Source organism: Melanostigma gelatinosum, assembly GCF_949748355.1.
Source record: "Melanostigma gelatinosum genome assembly, chromosome: 11".
NCBI classification, from domain to species: domain Eukaryota; kingdom Metazoa; phylum Chordata; class Actinopteri; order Perciformes; family Zoarcidae; genus Melanostigma; species Melanostigma gelatinosum.
In genome coordinates, this window is record NC_136644.1 from 7585151 (window position 1) to 7606077 (window position 20927).

Sequence of the window (20927 nt, forward strand, 5' to 3'; positions counted from 1 at the left end):
AAAGCACATTCCCATGTTTGTTTTGAAAGAGCTGTTTTTATTAATGTCTCAACAATGAATACACGATTTACATCATGAATATTTATATCATACACTCAAAAGTGCCCAAATTAATATTTGGTGTATTTGTATTGCCTCCGCCAGGACAATCTTGCAGTCGCTCACATTAGTGCGTGCGTGGGTCTGTGAGTGACTGTTCACCTCAGTGTCCGTCCACGACTAATCTCGTATGCTACTGCAGCTACCTGCATAATAATTTTAGTGCCCAGTTATGGCTGCATGCCCAAGGCCCTCTTGTGGTTGCAGTGACTTCTTATAACAGCTTTTACAGCATGCTTTATACCGCCATTGATTCTCACTCACTCACTGCTCTTAACCAGCCACTAGGGGCCGCTAGTGATAAACCAGCTGAGTGCGTCGCCGACCCCCCAGCCCCTACTCTGCGCCCGGAGGCACAGTGTGGGCGCCGCCGCTTGCTTTTGAGTTTGAATTTTTTTGTCTGCCGCCTTATGGACCATTAGTGTTTAGACAGGGGCTTAGCTAATTGTGGGTTATATTCATTTAAATACACAATACAGCAGGAGCTGTGGCGGACACACCTGGCAGAGATCTGCACACTACTGAGTGCACTTTTCTAGTTATTACCAGTGGCGGCTGGTCAATAGAGGGCAATGGGGCATGGCCCCACCTTGAGCCACACAAAAAAATATATATGTATTATAATAATCATAAATTATACAAATTGTCAATATTTGTGTTTTTGAACTGTGGAATGTACCCAGTAATATGTGTAAAATATGATATATGCGCAAAATATATGCTTTTCCTGCTCGTCCTCTCCGCCTGTGTGCTCGTCTGCTCGTGCTCTCTGTCTGTGTGCACGACACTCTGAGAACAAGCAGCTTGGGGGGCCAAATCGTTTTGTCCCAAAAGAGGCGGGTCTATGAAGCAGTTTAGCCAATTGCTGATTGAAGATATAAATGAGTGACAGACAATTTAGCCAATCAGCACCCTCAAATAGATTCAGTGTGGGGCTAAAAATATTTTGCCCCCCTAGCTGCGAGTTCTCGTCAGGAGAAGTCTCTACGCGCCAGCGCGAGCACTCCTCCTCCAAGACCCGTTTGAGAGGAGAACTTTGGCGGAGATTCTGCAGCCAAAGAGCTGATATCAGATCAGCCTGACCTCACAATCAGACAGCAGACTCGCGGGAAAGGGAAGCAGTACATGCGAAGCTTCTGTACTAGCTGTACACCAGACAGGTTTGGCTAGCTGGATGACGTCATGCTAATCATTTATTTAGCTTTTTAAAACAACGGGTACAGATCCAGCACGGACAGTTACGGGAGTGAGGGATGAGGAGGTAAGGAAACATGGAAACACCAGGGTAGGGAGTGAGTGATGAGGAGGTAAGGAAACATGAGAACACCAGGACACACATGAGAACTCTGTCAAGCTACATATTAGACAAAGTGAACATCTTTTCTTCTACATAGTTGTCCTCAGTCTCATCTGCTTAACTTGGTCATGTAGGCATCAACATGTAATAGAGATGTTAAATTAACAGTGAAAACTCATCATAGCTTAATTTAACATCAGTATTCATAATTACACTTCATGTTTACTTCTCCTGATCTATACCTCCTATAACAAGGTCCATAGGGGCATCTCAATAAATAAACACGTTATATTATATTATATAAGTGTTATTTACTGATTGTTTTCGTGTTGGAATAAATGTTAAATATTTAACTGCAAAGTAGTAATGCGTGTTTGATACTTTAATTTTTGTGCATTAAATCATACTGGGATGTTTTGCAGAAATTGATAGGATGGCCCTACCTAGAACTGTGAAAGTTACTACATTTAGTCAGTTGACTGTGTAAAAACTTGCTTTTGGTGAAAGAAAATGCGATTGCTTAAGATTGCGACTGTGCTTAAGACAATCCTTTTCTCTGCTGGTAAACAAGAGAGTTTACGATGCTCCTTCTTATGGGGCAGTGCTCTGTTCTGGGACAGAAGGCATTTCTACAGTTAGACATCCTGCCAAGGGAATACCTGCCCTTACTGTTCTGCATGGAAGACATAAATGAGATGGCGCTTGATCTAGATCCATAGCATTTTAGACTACCAATCAAAAGATCATGGTCTATAACAGGGATTCCCAAAGTGTGTAAGATTTAATAACGTACAATCGTGATGTGTAACTGTATTGTAATTTGATTCAGATTAATGTAACCGCTATGGTTAATTGTAAATGAAATGTGATAATCTGCCTCTGAGCCTGTGCGTGTGTGCTCGCCATCCGTATTGCTCTTTAAAAGTGACGCCTTGTGAAACTGAAAGTTATTGAAACTTTGTTGCAGTGTTTCAGGGCGTTTTCACACCTGGAGTTAATTTGCTTTGTTCCGATTCAGGGATTAATATGATACAATGTTGCAGTTTGTGTTCACACTGCAACATTTAACAGCGGACTAAATCTTGTAAACAAACGCCACGCGCGAGCAAACATTTCTCTCATTGGTCCGATTTTTATGCGGCTATAAATAGGCTCCGTTGCTTTTTTGTTTTTATTAATGGGCGTCGGGATGTAGAAGGGGGTGCGCGGCCTAAAAGGTTTGGGAACCGCTGGTCTATAACATCAAAGGCCTCGCTAAATTCCAGTAACACTGCACTTGTCATCCTAGCATTATCAATCCCCTTTAACCAGTCGTCTGTCATTTGTGTAAGGGACGGACAAGGAGAGTAGTTGTGTCTATAAGCTTGTTTAAATCTAGTATTCAAACCAGTCCAGTCAAGGTAATCTTGTATTTGCGAATGGGCTTTTCTCTCCATCGGTTTTCTGACGATAGTGATGGGTCTGCTGTTCTGCCCAATAAATGTTTATATGCCACTTTAGTTAAGGAAATTCATTTTTCCTTTTTGCCAGATACTGGGCCATAGACCATCTGTTAGACATTTATTTAATGTGTGACATATGGGACCTGAAATGTAATTAGCTGCAAGACAAAGTACCTTACTGTCCAGTGTGTCAGTGCCCACTGAGCCATGTTCAGGAACCTTCAACAACTTCCTTAATTCATGCTCGTCCACTCTTGTCAACCTCAATGAGATAAATTTGGTCTCTCAATTGTAAATATGGCTGTTGTGTCATGTGAGTGATATCATGAACATGAGGCTTATGTGGTGAGTAAATCTTAAGAAAATCACATGAGAAGCTTGTAAGAGTGAAAAGCACAAACATTAGTTCGTTTGTGCTCTTCACAAACAGCGGGGTTACTCGCTAGGATGAAGGAACATGCATCCTGGAATGCCACTCCAGAAAATTCCTTTAGTATCTTATCATTGACATGACATTGTGATATAGATTGGGATTTTGCGGGAAATCCAGGTGACCACTCCTTGACTATACAGTAGTATGGTTTTCAATGCAGTTGATCATATATTTTAACAAAGAAGTACGGGCAGTGTGTGTGTGTGTGTGGGGGGGGGGGGGGGGGTATTTCTGGTCCCTGCATTGGGTTTTACGTCCGTCTGAGCGGAACTGTCTTGTGGTGTGTCATAGGGTTCCATTATGGGTCCTATACATTTACAAATACATGCTTTTCTTTGGGCAGATTATTATTATTAAAAATCGTTACTGACAGAAATCCGATGCGTTTTATGGTATAAGGCAGAACCTGGTGCAATAGATATCAGTACTCCCAAACAAGGTTGATGTATGAATGATGACAAGATATGCCACTGTCTTGTTTTCCAATAGGCTGCACTACCTTTACCTTTTCAGGTTAAAGCAAGTACACTCAAACTTTATTACAATTGTTACATATATACAGTTACATACTGTGACGAAACGCTTTCCCAGCGCTGCTGAAATAAAATCCTGGAGGAAACACGAGCAATATGTTTTATAAACATAATAAACACATTACGCACCAGTCTAGGAGAAAGAGGGTCAATTCAGGATTGATTTTGAATCCTTTCTAAATTCTCTTCATCTGCTGAATGATCGACCAAGGTTGACTCCAATTCTTACCGATTTCCTTTCGGGATTAGTCATTCAGTGTGGCTTTGTGGCACAAGGCAGTAAAACTGCCTGTGCCAAAGCACACTATATTATCCATCGGGCTTAATCATAACTAGAAAATTCCTAAAGACATTTTGACAGTGTGGCTTCTACTGCCCGAAGAAATCGCAATATATACACACGCCAATGTTACCGGTCGTGTCATTCAGGTTCAATAGATAGCGCTACTCTCTTTTCTGCATTTTAGATTCATACTCTTGGATTGAAACTTGTATTTGTGGGGCTTTTATTTTGAAAGGGTGGGACTGGGTGGGGGAAAGAGGGGGATAGGAGACAGAATCATAATGTTTGACACTGTAATGAGAGGCTTCATCACAAGCATTCCAGTTAGAATTCATTCTGTGGGGCTTTTAATTTGAAATGGGGGGAGGGGTGGGGGGGGGGAGATGAGAGGCGAAAAGTCCTCTAAAAATATCTAAGACCTGAATGACTGTATGATAGAGAGACACAGAGAGGGAGAGAGAGAGACATACAGAAAGATAGACAGAGAGGAGAGAGAGACAGGGTGAGTGAGACAGGAGGTCTGATGATCTTTCCTTGAATATCATGTGTGGATGTGTGTAGAGAGAGACAGACAGAGAGAGAGAGACACGGACAGACAGGAGGTCTAGCAATGCCTTTTAACTGAATATCTCTGAATGTCATCTTTAAAGCGACGTCGTGTGGCTCCGCTACATTAGTTGTCCATTGTTTTGTTATACCGCTGTATTTTATCTGGGGAGCAGCACAACAGTGTTCACTACAACTTACATATTCACTTTTAATCAAATTTATCACGTGGCATTATGCGACAAGAAAGTACGGATGTCATACATTCTTATTGAACACACAAACACACACAGTACATATATTACATCCTTTATATTCTTGTCTTGTGTGAAGGTTGAAGTACGACAAATGTTTGTACAAAAATATACCAATAAAGAATGACATGCATCGGATTAAGTGCCAAATATTAAATTCAAACAAACACAGTCCTGTCTCTCGATATGACAACATGAAATACAACTAAATAGTGCCGAATGCGAGAGAATGTTGGTATTGATGTAATAATTTGCCGTTAGCAGCGGTTTGCACTCGTAGACATACTGTCACGATTAAAAGTGTTTGAGTTGGATGTAATGAAGGGCAGAAGGTTTGATCATCTTAAATAACTACAACTTGTGAACACAAAAAGGAACGGTTATATTTGTGGAGTCACTGGTGCCAAAAAAAAAGACTTCGGCAAAGGATACACCGGTGTTTCCTCGCTTATAGCTCCTCCGGCAAACCTTTCTCGATCCTTCCGATGCATTTTCGGAATTGGGACGTCATTCAAGATTGAGTGCCAAGACCGATTTCCGGGTCACAAGCCGGAGGATCGAGGAGGCACAAATATCGAAAAAAATGACTTGGAGCATGGAGCTTACGTACAGCTCATCTGCTCCACATGCGCTTTAACTCACAACAACAAGACTGAACTGTGTACATGTCGCATTTTCACAAGTATTAGATTCAACAATAAATATCCGAGCACTCCTTTTTGCGCAAAAATGTATGTCCGAATTCTCCTTCCGCCATCTGTGTTCACATGTTTGTTCATCATCCTTTACGGGTCTGGCGTTGTGATCTGCATACAGTGTTCCCTAAACACAAGAGCTCTCATTGATACATGTCACTTCATTCTAAATGTCAGTGTCAATGCAGAGGCACCATGTTACAGTGTAGCCTAACTGGATTTACACACACAAGAACCTCAAGGGTTCTTTCTGCTATACTAGCACTTGCCTGGTGTGCAAGAGTGTGTGACAGCGCAGCACCAGAGGTGAGGAGGAGCACAGCTACCACATCACATGGATTTTGGGATTAGCTGTGAAACAGACTATGTAGGAGCAAAGCTGTCTCCGTGAGGACAGGAACAGCTACACCGTTTATGATTAAAACATCACTGTAATTCGCCCTCTGCTGGCCTCCTGGGGAACTACAAATTCCAGAAGTGAGTCAACAAAATGGCTGACTGGTCTGTGTAATGTCAGAAGGGAGCTCAAATTTACAGACCATGTTAATGTGATGACTTTTTTAATTTTAAAGCTAAGAATAAAAAGGTTGGTCCTTGTCTTCTTGAATTGTTGTGATGAATCCATAAAATCATAGTGCAAAAGAAATTATAAAAAACGAGTATATTATTTGTGGCCCAGGCTAAATTTTTTTATTTCCAGTCACTAGTTGGATTAGTATTCTTCCTATAACTTTGGTTTTGACTTTTTTGCTCATCTCATTTGTGCCATTCAAAAAAAACATCAGCGTTTAACAAAGCGCAAACCACTCAAGGTCACTCAGATGCCGGGTAACATACCTGGACACCCTCCAAACAGAACGCCCCCACATTTAAATGATGTATGACCTACATCAACACTATGGCCTGTTAAGTTTACACCATTTTTCAGACTGTTGCTCAACTGACTCCTCCTCCACCGTTTAACCCCGCCCCCCTCAGCCCGACCCTTCCGTCGTGGTGCACAAATCACAAACCCCTCCCCCCCCATGTTGATGTTCCGCTCCCCGTTGTCCCTTGATCAAACCAACATCTTCGTGAGCTTCTTAAAACCCCACTGCAGTTACTCCAAGCAGAGGAGCTGCTGCTTTAAACACTCACTTGTGTCGGTCCTAGAGAGACCAGCCATACAAACCGACCGGTCACGTCCCGGAGCTGTTCATGCCTTCCTTAACCGGCTCCAGCTACCGACTTCAACACCTCCACGAGTAACGTTAGAGCGACGGAAACGAACGTCAACACAACAACGGTTGGGCAACGCACCGAATCTGTCGACCAATCGTTCTGTGAGGATTTTTTTGTTGTGCGCGAAAAGAGGAGGAGTTTATCTGTAAGCGAAAGGGGAGAGCAGTCGGTCGAATCCGCGAAGGCACAACTACTGAGTCGGTGTGGCACAACTCACTAGTTTTCCGGTGAAAGATTAAACCGGTGGACTTTTAACACATCAAGAGCCCAACGGGTTGTGGCGTGCAGAAGATTTGAACAGCAGCAGCAGCAGCAGCAGCAGGAGCAGCAGCAGCAAGAGGAGGAGGAGACGACGGTCTGCGAAAGCTCGAGACTGAAAATCGCGGGAACATTGCTTTGGCGACGCGAAGAGTCGGTGAGTCGTGGTATTGCAACTAGCATGCTAGCTAAGCAGCTTTCACTTGCCTTTCATATTTAAGGAGAATATATAATATGCTGATTGGAACTTGGGCTTTTGAATATCAACATTTTGTCTTAAATGACAAATTTGTATCTGTTTTTGGTACATGGGGTGTATTTTACAATGAGCCCTACAGGTTGGGATTGTAGCGGGTGTTAGCGTAAGTTATGTTAGCGTAAGTTGTGTTAGTGAGCGCTCGCTTAGATACTAGCTTCATGGATAAAAGGCAACATCAATGACATTTTGACAATGTTCTTTTCTTTTTACTTCAACAGTAAAATGTTCAGTTTTTTGTTTTTACTTAAGGGAGTTTATATTTTCTAATTACACGGGTAATGTGTCTTTTATTTTTTAAATGAACTGTCTTTAACACGGCTACCATTAAGCGTGCCGCTAAGCCATGGTTGCTTGATTGAAGAACTCTTGTACACAAATACTCAAGTATATGAACAAGAAGAAACATGTGACCCAGTATGACACACCCTCACACCATTTATGTTGCCCATAGTCTGACACAAGCTATCAAACATTATTTTTGATGAAGTAACTTCCCTATTTAGCAACTATAAAATGTACATTTGCGTGTTTGATCCTCACTAAAGTCAACTGAAGCTACTATTGGTACTAAAACAGGCAGCACACTGCAGAGGGGACAGTTTGAAGGATGGGCAATGAGGAAGAGAAGTTGTCTACCCCGGGATAATAAGTGGGTACTAGAAAAGAATAGTGTTTTAGCTTTGCCATCCTAATTGTTGTCCTTTGTAGAGCTTATGAAGAGTTTATGGCTTCTTTTAAAAAATCCTATAATTTGATATAGATATTAGAGTGTATCGCCAAATAAAATCAACACTAAATTGAGGTCTCAACAGCACATAATATACAAACTGGGCTAAAGTGAAGAGGAAACTGCTGCATTACCTAAAGGGTGCAGTTAACCCCCCCCCCCTCTTTGTCTAAAGTGGTACAGCCCAGTAATTTTCCATGCACCACACTGTCCTAGGATGTGGGTGTGGATTAATGTCAATGGCAGTTTTTCCTCATTGCCCAGTCACGTGGGCTTCTAAAAGAGACAAACCTCTGCAACTTTTTTTCTATTTTGGTGAAGTAATGTACAGATAAGTGACCAACTGATTGTATGAACCATAAGTCATCCACAGTTTGGGGAATTTGTCAGTCTGCAGACTGTTTCATAATATTCATGTTTTTTTTAAATGACCCAGTTTTGTCCTGAAAGTAAGCTTTTTTTCAGGTTTGCTTTTACCTTTTGGGAACATGATACATCCCTGTCTCTGGTTTCCCCTCCCCCACATCACCCAGTGGCAGTGCTCACATGGTGCACTTGTAATTCATTGTCTGTTTTCTTCTGCTGAAGAGGAAGCAGCCTTGAAAGGCTCCTCCTACATTTTTTAAAGAAGCTTTCTTGTAGCCGTTAGAAGGCTAAATATGATCACCATTCGTTTAAAACAACCAATGGAAATTTCCTATTAATTGCACAACTACTGCAGCAATTTTGCAGGGCTAGCTAGATTGAAATTGATACTACATTGGAATGGAGGAACATTTCAGGTTCTTTCTGGCTTTAGTTAAAAAATAAGAACTCCAAATGTCCTTCATGTGGAGAAAAAAAGAGGACTTTATGTGCCTTGCAGTGGCACGTTTCTTAGTCCGGGTTTATTCAGGTCTGGGGCCAAATGAAAGTGAGTGATGTGCAGCTGCTGGCTCATGAGCCACCATAGGTCCACGGAAAAGCTACATATATTTGTCTCTGTATTATCGGCAATACATGTCAGTGAATTCAACCACACAAATAAGATGGATGTGAATGTTAACATTTGCTCACATTAGGCAGTATTAAACAGGGGAGAGTAACACCTTTCATTTCGGCTGAGGTCTGTTACTGTTACATTAGATCATTGGTAGACGTTAGAGAGCAATTGGTTATCTTGCCAGATGTTCCCTAACTTCTACTATTCAAAAATGTTCCCACGTCACATTTGAGAAATCGGCCAATTCATATTACTAGAGGAGAGCTAACATCTGTGAACATGCCACTGCTGGTATTAAGGGTTATTCTGTAATATTAATTATTCATGAATTCCAAAGTGTATATAAAATGCAACTTAAACACCTATTCAGCAGTTTTCTTTCAAGATGATAATGTGTGAATGCAAGTAGACGTTCAATGTAATAAATGCACAAACAGAAAGTCTTCCATCAGCATGTGATTAAAATGTCAACACAGTCCAATCTTTTTTTGTGACGATATAGATGTGACCCAAATTTACATACATAATTAATTGCGTTAGATTTCTGTACTGTAAAAATATCTGCAGTTTGTGTGTCCCATCTTAAAAAAAACTGCAGCCTTTCTGCTTAATTTCAATGACATTTTTACAGTTCAGGAGTGATAGAAGGTTTCAATCATGCATTTTTTATTTTGTTGGTGGAAAAGACCATACCTAAAATGTCTCTTGTTTTTACATTTTTCAAACCGTGCCAAGTCAATTGGAACCAGTTTCAACCAGTTACAGACGGTTCTTTGCTTCAGGCTGTAAATGAGAGTGATAAGAAATATGATCTTGGTTCAGTCTCAAAATACTCCGGTGTTTGTTATTCATTTATATGTTGCCATGCTGATAATTAAAATGAATGGCTTGTTTAAAATGACTACTTTGATTTTCAATCATAAGCCATAATAAATTAGTCAGGAACTTGTGTTCCTATTTTAGAAAAGCCCTATTATAAAATGTTATCCATGTTTGTGATTTCTATAGAGTACAATGGTGCATACTATATACATGCAACACACTGACAATTCAATCATGTCATCATAATGTTTAAAAAGGATTTGCTTCAATAAAACCCCAATCAAAAATGTTACACTCATTTGCCATTTTGAAAGACGTCTTTTATTTATTTTTTTAGTGTATAAAAGTTCATTGAGTGCTTCGTACAGCTGTAGATGGCTCACATACATGTTCAGGCTTGCACGTACATACACCTAGGCTGTGTCTCCTCCCACTCTCATTGCCTTGTGTATTGTGTGTCTGGCTGTCTGCTTTCGCTGTGGGAGCCCACTGCCTGAATTTCGTAGCGCTAAACCAATACCTTCTGCGCAAAATGGCCCCGGTTAGTCCCTTTCGAACATGCACCTTGCCATGTAAATGGAAACTTAACATGTGGCTCACATGTCTGAATCAGGGCCCAAGTCCTGGCAGCTATCTCATGTCTGAAACATGTCTCAATTGACATTGTATTGACGTATAGACCACAGCAGGGCAAGGTAAAACATGCAGAGAAAGAAACGCGCATCTTATTGTTTGCCTTACCAAGAGCACGCTATAAACTACTATTCAGTCATTGTCTCCTTTTTACATAAATGGAATACAATCTGTTTCATAAACCACAGCAAATTAACCCCTTTTAAGTCTTTAAATGGAATTTGTTTCCCTCTTGCAGTGTGGGGAAAAGAAGGAAAAAAAACATCCACATACAACCACAGCATTAATCAGGAGACTCCCTCCTCGTCATTTCAGTTTCTACTAATGCAAACTGATTAAATGAGTATCGGTCATTTTTATTACTGCATTTGAGCGAATACGAATTTAACAAGTTAGCATCTTGTCATTCTATGCATGTGTGCTGTTGGTCTTTATATAATAAGTAGTTGATTTGTGTATATAATAGATGATGAAAATGTTCAGGATTCACTGTGAGAAGAGAAGGGGCGTGCTTCATGCTCACAATGGTGATTATGACTTCAACTAAATAACATTTGAATTATGCCATTGATGCAGCCTTAGGTGAATACATTTTCGTTTTAAAAGGAAAACAATAGCTAGGCACAAGCCTTCTAGAAATAATCTAGGTCCCTGCTAACATGACTGAAAACGCAATCACATGTCTATTCACAAACACTGGGCATGAAGCAGATTTGTCTACTCAACGGCTGATTGCCTAGTTAATGCCTCTGGACTCGCCGCTTGCAAATCACTCAAATAATAGCTTGGCTCTTGCACTGCTAGGCAGCAGTAGCATTGTAAAATGCAAAATGTAACTGCACAAGAGCTGCTCCCATAGACAACAAGGTCCGCAGCGTCTGTAGTTTGTTATACATGTTGAATTAACCCCTGGTAGCCGGATCAGGGAAGGACTCGTTACAGATAAGACCCAATCAAGAAGCGAACGGGGATTTCTTCCCAGTTGTTTTCAACGGTCTCCGTTTCTGCCCGTCCAGACAAAAAATCCAATTCCAATCACTAAGGAGGCGTTAGCTGCTTTTGCAAACGTCTCTGTTTTAGGGTTTCTTACATGCCAGAGTAGTATTGATGCTCGGCAAAAACATACCAAAAGTTATACATTTTGAAACGTATTTGTGTGGATGTAGTGAGGTTGCTTAGCAAAGAGCAGTATACAAAAAATTCAGGTCGAAGTCTCTCATTTTTAAGTGGCGCTAAGTGGCACTTTCACAAATTACAATGATGGGTTGGGTTTTTGTGCTCTCTGTAGACAGTTTGTTTTTGACCAAAGGTTATTTGTGAGGGAAGAACTCTAAAAACATTGAGAGAACTGATACTTCGTTAACGAGTCAATGCCAAAATTCTGCTAACGTGACGGTAATTGCTTTTCTACAGTACCACAGGTATCGTAGGTATCGTCAGGGCTCAAGACTCACGGTGTCCCATCGAAATGTGTTTGGGACACAGTGATCTCACTATTGACATGTTTACGTCAAGTATATTTTCCCCGAGTAATGCTACATTGTGAACAACAAATCCACGTTGAAATCGGCAGTACGAGATCAGTTAATGTTACCTGTCGACCACTAAATTTCTGGTATGCTAACAACCCTACTCTAACAACTACAATCTACATTCACAAGTGATTTATAGTTCCAACAACTCCAACAGAGGGGTATCGTCTCTATTTAAACGATATAGCTGATCACGTCAATGTAAATATTAGAAGTCGCATCTTCCCAGCTAATCATTCATTCATATATGAATAATTGTTTATAGATTTACAGTCTTCAGTATTTGAATCAAGAATAACCTAATACAACAGAACCTTGTATAAAGTATGTCTGCATTGTTTGGTCAAATTATTTTTACTGTACTGTTTGTGCAGTGAGTCTGAGTTTTTTTTGTCCCAAACACCAGCTGTACAGACAGTTCAGATATCAGCTGTAAGCTAGCTAGCAACGCACGGCCCTGTGTGTGTGTGTGTGAAGTTTGGATGTATGTATAGTAAATACTTTGCCATTGTCTCTAAAATTTGCTTTGTTTTCCATCTTCAGTATGCAGATTTCTCTACCTTTGCGACTTGTGTTTGTGGTGATGCTCTTGAGGCTTATGCAAAACAGCTGCTGTTATGGGCTCTTCCAGGCTGCAGCACACTGCCTCCCGAATCAGGATGTAAATGTTGGTTTCTGAAAGAAACAGAAATGGTCGAACACAGCTCCCAGTACTCGGATAGGTGTGGGAGGAGTGGGTTTCCGAAGATATTATACCAACCGACGAGCCTTTCTAACAGACTGAAGCTGACTCATGAGTAATGCTGCGTTCACACCGGTCGCGTTGATTTTTTGACGCGCGTCGAGATTACATACAAAGTCTATGCACAGACGCGATGAGACTGGCGCGCCGCGATTTTGCGATGGCGCGTTGGACGCGTTATTGCAGTGCGGTGGACGCGTTGGACGCTGCAAAATCGGCAACGCGCGAGTTGAAATTTTTCAACTTCAGCGACATAATCGCGTGACGCTGTGGCGCGATAGCCTATCAGCGTTGAGTTGCTCCCCCTGTCATCACTGGCTTCCTGCCGTTGTTGAATCAGGAAATAAATCCTGTAGCCGTCTATGTTCACCCAGAGCTCTACGATACCTCATATCAACAGAGACCGGACCAAACTATGTGTATGCATGTGTGTGTGTAAACCATACGGTACAAACAATGAATAGACGCTGCCGTATTTACGTCTACGTGATGTTATTGAGTGCTGGTGGAGCTGCTACGATGTTAGCATAGCCTAGCACCGATCCATCAGAGCTCCATTGAGAAGACCAGTAACCTACAAATCGGTATCATTACGTAGTTATTTCGGAGTCCCTTTTTGTCGGAGAAGACAAGTACAAATCGGCATCATTATGTAGTTATTTCGGAGTCCCTTTTTGTCGGTTTATTGCCGTTGAATCACAGCCAAATCAGTTTATTTTGTGTTCCTACAGCTGTAGTAAACAGCGACCGGTGGCTTGCTAGACACAGTGAATACAGCTCGATACAATCCACGGAGCTCCTCTGAACAATATTATGAACCAGACATGACAGCGTTTGGCATTCCGACGTTTGAGGGACTTCCACAACACGTACAAAGCAGCAATTGTCCTTATTCCTTTCACGGTTGACAGCGGAAAGAAATGGCGGCCAGGTGAACGGCTTCCAGGACGCTACGAGATTTTGCGGCGTTTGGTGTGAACACGACCGGCGGCGCGTTGGACGCGATTGTGCAGTGCGTTGGACGCTTTTTTGCAGTGCGTCAAAAAATCAACGCGATCGGTGTGAACGCAGCATTACAATGTAATAAGCTTGATCTTGAGGCAGCAAGTGTCTTCATTGTCGGCCCCATAAAATTGTTGCTGTCTCTCGCTTAAAGTTACAACTCGGCGAGACCAGTAGAAAGATGCACTCTTTTAGCAAAGCAGAATAAACTGCTATTGAGGACAGGAACACTCTGCTGTCTTCACTCACAATTGTCATGCTGGAGTGGAGGGTTTCAACGTGGTTCGCAGGTAGGAAGGAGCAGTTCCCTTCATTTCCTTGTAGGTTAGCACCAGAGGATTAAACTGTATGTGCGTTGCAACAGGGAGCCAGTGTTGCAAACAGAGAAGTGGAGTGGTGTGGGCAAACTTTGGGAGGTTGAAGTCAAGATGGGCGGCAGAAATCTGGACTTTCCGCAAGTGATAGCTTGGACCAGAACCAGCAGCGTAAGGAGGGAGTTGCAGACGCCCATTTGGGGTCGACCAACCGCGGAACCATCGGACATCCGGGCTAAGACTTTTCCGTGCGCTGCTTTATGTGAACAGTCCAATTAGCTATTTGAGATGCGTTGAGTTGAGACGACATATACCACCGGATTGTTTCAAAAGTAGCCAGTTTACAAGATAGTTTAAAATCAATACAAAGCAAAACCATTGTCATTTGTGATAGGGTCAAACACAGTTTATTGTCCAAGTCGGTGTCACCGATGGCGATAGAGAGGTCTCTGCAGGCAAGCACACTGCAGAAGCCAGCTGCTATTTTGGAAATAGGAGGCGGGGGCCGGGAGAACACAGCAGCACGAAAGTGAGTCAGGATTTCAGATCAGACCATAGAGCCTGCAGTTGTGGCGGCCCTCCGCAGTAACATCATTATGTCAATATGTAGTTTACATACCGTACTTTCCGGACTATAAGTCGCACCGGTATATAGGCCCCACCCGCTAATTTTGAGAAGAAAACTGAATATTTGTTGGAATGCTGTTAAGCATTCCAACTATTGTTATCCTGTTTCCTTATTGTTGGAATGTGGTTAAGCATTCCAACTATTGTTATCCTGTTTCTTTATTCAACTTCTATTTCTTCCGTCGCACCGCTTCTCCTCCTTCATTTTTTAAGCTACAGAAACCGTTCAACTATTAAAATGTTCAGCTCTTTCACCAGAGGGGTGCTATGACTTTTCATATTTCTAACCTTTAAACTTTTTGAATGATTAAGCTTTTTATTTTCAATGGGATCTCTATGGAGAATATTTTCAAATGGCTTCAGGCACACAGGTGTTCGAGATTGAGCCAATTAGTGATGTTGATAAACACACAGCCTCACAGACACACGTGCACATACACTCCTCTCCCTCTCTCTCTCTGTGTCTCTCATACAGTCATTCAGGTCTTAGGGATCTTTAGAGGTCTTTCCCCCCTCCTCCACACACACACACACACATACACACACGCCATTTTAAAATAAAAGCCCCAGAGAGTGAACCCTAACTGAAATGCTTGTCATGAGCCTGTCATTTAATAACCGGTTTGTGTTTATCTAACATTATGATTCTGTCTCCTCTCCCCTTCTCCCCCACCCCCCATTTCAAAATAAAAGCCCCAGAGAATGAATTCTAACTGAACTGCTTGTGATGAAGCCTGTCATTTAATAACCTCTGTTTATGTGTCAAACATGATGATTATGTATCCTCTCCCCCTCCCTCCCCCACCCAGTCCCACCCTTTCAAAATAAAAGCCTCATGGATTAACTGTATTTAAACGTTTCGCTCAAAATTAGGCTTTTTTGTTGAAATAATGAATGCTCTTACTAATACTGCGACAACTACTACTACTGCTAATATTTCTAGTATTACCACTACTACTACAACTTTTGCTGTTGCTACTATTACTGTTACTGCTATTACTGCTACCATAAATATTATTACTACCACTACTGCTATTACTACCACTACCACTACTATTATTACTGATACCACAACTGCTAATACTGCTATTCCTGCTACTACCAGTACTAATAACCAGTACTAATACTACTACAGCTGTTAGTACGACTGCTGATACTACTACTTCTACTACTTCTTCTAATTACAAATACTTCGACGACAACTTCTACTACTACTGCTACTACAAATATCACTCCTGCTACAACTAGTACTTATTCAAATGCTACTCATACTTATACTGCGAATAATACTTCTACTACTACTACAACAAATATCACTACTGCTGGAATTCTTTTAAGCTACAGAAACTGTTCGAATATCAAAATGTTCAGCTCTTTCAGGAGAGGGGTGATATAACTTCATATTTGTAATCTTTCAACGTTTTGAATTATTCAGCTTTTTGCAATTTTTTTAAAATTGGATATCTATTTTCAGCAATGTTTTTGAGATTCATTTCAGCATTCCAATGCATTTTCAGCAGGAAATGCATTTTCTAGTTCCTTATATAAGCCACATCGGACTATAAGCCGAAATGCGACCCGCGATTAGCATTAGCGATTAGCATTAGAGAATATAATATATCTTTGTATCCACCTTTGTAACATATATCTTTTCATGCTTCATACAGACATACCTACCGGTTCATGATGTGGTGTGTTCAAGGACCCAAATGCAGCCTCAGGACAGCAGAGTTATATTGCAAACCAAGATGATATTTTTCTCTCTCTCAAAAACACGCACACAAAAAAACTCTTGAACAAGTTTTGTAGAACTGTGAAAAACTGGAAAAAAACAGTAATAAGTCAACTTTGAGGCGTCTTCACGTGCTCCGCACAGGTCCAAGCCGGGAAGTGGCTTACGGTACCGGTAATCCCTCTGATCCGAGCCGGAAAGTGGCTGGATCGACACAGGATCGCTATTGATCGCTGTCGCCATCGTCCTCCTGTGCACTAAAACCATTGAAGTCCTCTTCTTCAGTGTCGGAATTAAACAGCCTCAGAATTGTTTCGTTGCACTCAGTCAGTCTTACGTCTGCACCCTCAGTGTCACTTTGCTCCCGCCCCTGAGCTTGCGCTGTCCTCATCTCGCAGCAGTCCAGCCTTTCGGAACCCGTTGGTGATGGTGGATTCTTTCACACAGCTCCACGCTGTTAGGATCCACTGGCAGACTTGAGAAAAAGTTGCTCTTCTCATGCAGCGTGTCTACGTTGCTCGTAGCTCTGAATAGCATTTACGGCTAACTGGCTTGGCCAGTTGCTGCTAGCACAACAGCTATTCAGAGCTATGAGCAACAACAGTTATTGCCTCATTGCTTTTCGTTTGGTAGCCTTGAGAGACCTTAGTCTGTAATGTATGTCTGCATGAAAAGATGTACGAAGATATATTATATATTCGCTAATGCTAATCGCGGTTAGCATTTCCCCATTGGCGGTAATGTTAAAATTAGCTTAGAAGCTAGCGAGTCGGACATGTACTGTTAAAAGCATCTTTCCGTTCAACCTTTTTTGTTAACAGTCCTAGTGAGAGGTAGGTCAAAGGTACTTCATCCATATTGTAGCGACCCTGTCAGTAACAGCTGGTAGCAGAGGGGTTGCTGGTAGTTGCTGGTAGCAACTGTTTTGTGTCGGGAGCTAGTAAATGTTGTGTTAGACCGGAACCGGAAGTTGTGGTTGTTGTTGTGGAAAACACACTTTACGGATAATGTTCGAGGGAGTTGCTCGGCAATAAGAGCGACGGTTTCTGTGAATAAACCCCTTGCAAGGACCCTGTCTCCGACTCGTAAGTGGAACATTACAATATTCATGTTAAATGTGTTGGCGGAGGAAAGCTACGGAAAAATCCGTATATAAATCGCACCGGACTATAAGCTGACGCCTCAAAGCGTGGGGTAAAAAGTATCGGCTTATATTCCGAAAAGTACGGTATATGTAAATGTTCAACCGAGTATTATTTCTGGTGCCGACTAGCAAGGGAAGCAACATTTAATCGACTAGTTTTACTAATCGCGCACATCCCTAGGAGGAACACAAGCTCCATTTTGTTCAGGCGGTGCCTCAGCATCAACTCCTAGAGAACTACAAGCAAGGCACTAATCCGAGAGAGCGACGTCATCTGTGATCGATTAACTAGCGGACTGGTAGCGGAAGAACGCTGTCGGGGAGTGGATGTAGACTCTGCTCAGCCTCGGGCCTTGGTGCCCCTCCAGCGGTACTACGGTGGTGTGTGACTGCTGCACTCCACTCACTCGAATTAGCGAATGCTAACGGACGAATATCCGAATAGTCGACTAGTCGGGTCCAGCCCTACTCTACACATTGCACATATCAATGAATGAATGCACCCGCCTTACGTGCAAAAATGTACTTCAAAAATGCATTTAAAAATCGCCAGCTAGCAACGTTGGCACGTGGCCGCATATGTGTGTACGTTACTTTTTATTGATGGTTATTGGTCATAATTTGGGGAACTTTGACTGTCGGTCATAACAAATAATGGCCAATAGCATTGCTTTTACATGTGTTGCAAGCCACTTTTAAAATGTGTAGCTCTAGCCGATCATACACTAACCTTACTTGGCAAAGCGAGTCGGGTGAAACGGCTGATGAGCTCGTGGAGCAGGGGTGCGTGAGCAGCCACGCGACTAAATGTAATTAACCAGGAAAAATCGATACAATGCAGACATAGAGCTGCTGTGGTTGCTCTGCTGTTGAATGAGGAAGATGGGGAACATTATATCGTGCGTTGTAATTAAAAACAGCCTACATCAACCTTTGTCCATTCCTACCACATATATTGGCATCAAAACAGGAAGTCGTGGGAAAGTAGTAAAGCCCGCCTCTTGCTCGATTGGAATGGCTGACTGGGCCAAGTGTGACATTGACGAGCGCTGCGACTCCGCGCCTGACCCTGAAATGTTTTATGGGCGTCTGAAAGAAAACGCACTGGAAAAACGTGATGCGCGGAGCAAGAGGAGAGCAAATACAGTTAAACGAATTCCAATGTTTTGGATTGGGTTTGTCAGTGGAGTCTAAAATGATTGCCGACTTGAAGCTAACTAGTGTACAAATGTTAACGTAGCGGCCACAAGAAAGATCACAAATGTAACTGAACGGTCACATTGAAGTTGTTTTTATGAATGTCTAAAACTTCATATTTGTTTAAATAACTCATGATTATTGTTTGTTATTATGTAGAACACAGTAATTCCACAATACACAGAGATGTAAGATAAGTCGGTAAAAATTAACATTACAGGTTAAATATAAAATACAAGAACACAGTTTGTTACTCCTCAACAGCTCAAAACAGCAGGGAGACAAGCAGCAGCAGTATTATTATTTAAAAAAACAACTAAACAGAGTAACATGGTCCAGACAAAGTCAGCAGTGTTTGTGATTAAAGGGATTTGTTTTTGCTGTGGCTGGGTACACAGCAGCAGCAGCAGCCATTTTGTGTTGTAGCATTCACCGCAAGCTATCTATCAAAGGGAAAAGAGTGGGGATGGGGAAAGTGGGGAGTAGCTAGCTTGTTGACTGATTCAAATCACTTGGCTCAGTGACTGTTAGAACTAGACTTCACCAAGAGTGCTTTCCTGTTCCACATCGGCTAATTTAGTCCTAGACGTCTAAACACTATATTTGAATCGTTTGGGGAGCTTTGCATTTGTCATTCACCTCTCCAGCTCCCTCCCTCGTTGGTGAGAACACCCTTCTGCTGCAATGGTTTAGTCCGTGCTTTGCTGTAACACTCCAGACTGGAGCCGACTGCTGGTGTGGGGGAGGGGAGTTGGCGCTCTGTGTAAAGGCTGTGGACTTCAGCTCTGACTGCGTGGCGCTAGCTATAGCTTATGGGATGTCATTTTACTTGTAGTTACTCTACAGATTGTCTTTAGGTCTTCAGAGTTTTACCAGAAAAAGAGAGGGAGAAACTGCATGCATATACTTCAGATCTGCAATTCACCAAAAGTATTTTTATTATTATGTCTTCAGGGAACCTGGGTTACTTTTATTTTGAGCCTGGTGTTTTTTTTGTTTATTCTGTGGTAAGCCCATTAACATGTATTGGCTCTTTAGTGTAGCCATGACAGGAGCCTTCCTCAGCAGCGCTACAGAATAATCACCATGTGCTTTCTCGATTCACCTGGTTTGCCCCTCCCCCATCCTATTTTTCTTCCCTCTTTTCCTTCTTCCACAGCTCTTGCTAGTCTCCACTTATTGAAAAAAAAAGAAAAAAAAACTAAATCACGCATACAATGTTGAGGTCTAAAGAGCAGTGCTGTTGCATTTTTGCTGAACAGGTTAATCTTGTTTCATAAATACCTGTCCTTTGGTCGTAATCGTTTGGAATGTTTACATTCTGTCCATTTGTCATTTCTGAACCTAAAACACTGAGAGATGTCACAGAGTCTTACGTATATGCAACCGATTTATTTAGCTTCTAGGATTAATTGGTGCGTCTTTTATTGGAATCAAAATTGTCACCGATATGCAGGAAACAGTATTTGAAACTAGTTTAACATTTGAAGGAAAGATGCCCCTCTTTGGATGGATTGAAAACGGGAAACAAATACGGTAAGCATACATGAAGGAATGTACTCTGGTTTCCTGCTTGTCGAATAGCAGCAATCGTAGGTTTCTCTGCAGGCCACGAGTGACATTAATATGAAGTGCATTGTGAGCTAATGAAATGGAAGCGATTCTACTTCACCAGGATATTCAAATGTATGATTAATATTTATTTTTTACCAGGCAGTTAACTTTGTTTGTTTGTGTGTGGCGATTGTTGATGAATATGCTACAGGTCCAGCCTGCATTATTGACACTCGGCATATTTAGAATCACAGTTAAAATCCTGTAACGGTTCACGTTTCTCTCCGAAATCAAACTATTAGTATCTTTTTATGTATAGTCCTGAAAACTACGATTTCATCACCGTATATACTCATTCATTTAGGCTAACGGTTTTAAATTAATCAGTCATACTCATTGTGGGACTTCACCTGTGAGTGCATCCATCTATCAGCACACTTTCTATACCTCACCCTGGAGCCTCTCCTGGGCATGCATCGGCTGAGAGGCCGTGTCCACCTGACTCGCGGGTGTCTCGACTGTGATCGTAAACTACATTTCCCAGAAAAAAAATGAACCATTTCTTGATTACACAATCACTGCGTCTGCTTGTAACCAGG

At 41.8% G+C, this 20927-nt stretch overlaps 1 protein-coding gene across 3 annotated transcripts in view; it reads left to right on the forward strand.

Moving 5' to 3' along the window:
* The first annotated feature begins 6727 nt into the window (after window positions 1-6727).
* Window positions 6728-20927, forward strand: part of atf7ip (activating transcription factor 7 interacting protein) — a 30129-nt gene continuing 15929 nt past the window's right edge. For 2 of the 3 annotated variants that reach the window (XM_079278098.1, XM_079278101.1), the window contains exon 1: window positions 6728-7218. The gene's annotated coding sequence lies outside the window, so the exon portion shown is untranslated. Of the gene's footprint in view, window positions 7219-20057; window positions 20311-20927 lie in introns of those variants that run through there. The other variant, XM_079278100.1, reaches the window with a different exon arrangement.